Genomic DNA, 516 nt, shown 5'->3' on the forward strand with positions numbered 1-516 from the left:
TCACCTTTCCAGGGATGGAGGTTAGGCTGACCGGTCTGTAATTTCTTGGATCTTCTCTCTTGTCCTTTTTGAAGACTGGGGTGACATTGGCTTTTCTCCAGTCCTTAGGCACTTCTCTTCTCCATGGCTTTTCAAAAATGGAGAGTGGCACAGCAACATCAGCCAGCTCCTGCAGCACCCTTGGGCGCATCCTGTCGGGCCCCATGGATCATTCAGCTCCTGCAGCACCCTTGGGTGCATCCCATCGGGATCCATGGATTTGTAGGTGTTTAATGTGCCCAGATGTTCTTCTCTGACCCAGGCTTCATCAACCAGTGTAAAGTCTGCCTTCCTCCAGGCTTTTTCTCTTTTCTCCAGGGACTGGGACTCCTGAGAGGTAGTCTTAGCAGTAAAGGCTGAAGCGAAGAAGACATTCAGTAACTCTGCTTTCTCAGCATTATCTGTCACCAGGGCTCCCATTTCATTTAGCAGAGGTCCCACATTTTCCTTGATCTTCCTTTTCCCATTGATACTCTT

The sequence above is a fragment of the Merops nubicus genome, unplaced genomic scaffold, assembly GCF_000691845.1.
Source record: "Merops nubicus isolate BGI_N331 unplaced genomic scaffold, ASM69184v1 scaffold23311, whole genome shotgun sequence".
In the NCBI taxonomy this organism is placed as follows: domain Eukaryota; kingdom Metazoa; phylum Chordata; class Aves; order Coraciiformes; family Meropidae; genus Merops; species Merops nubicus.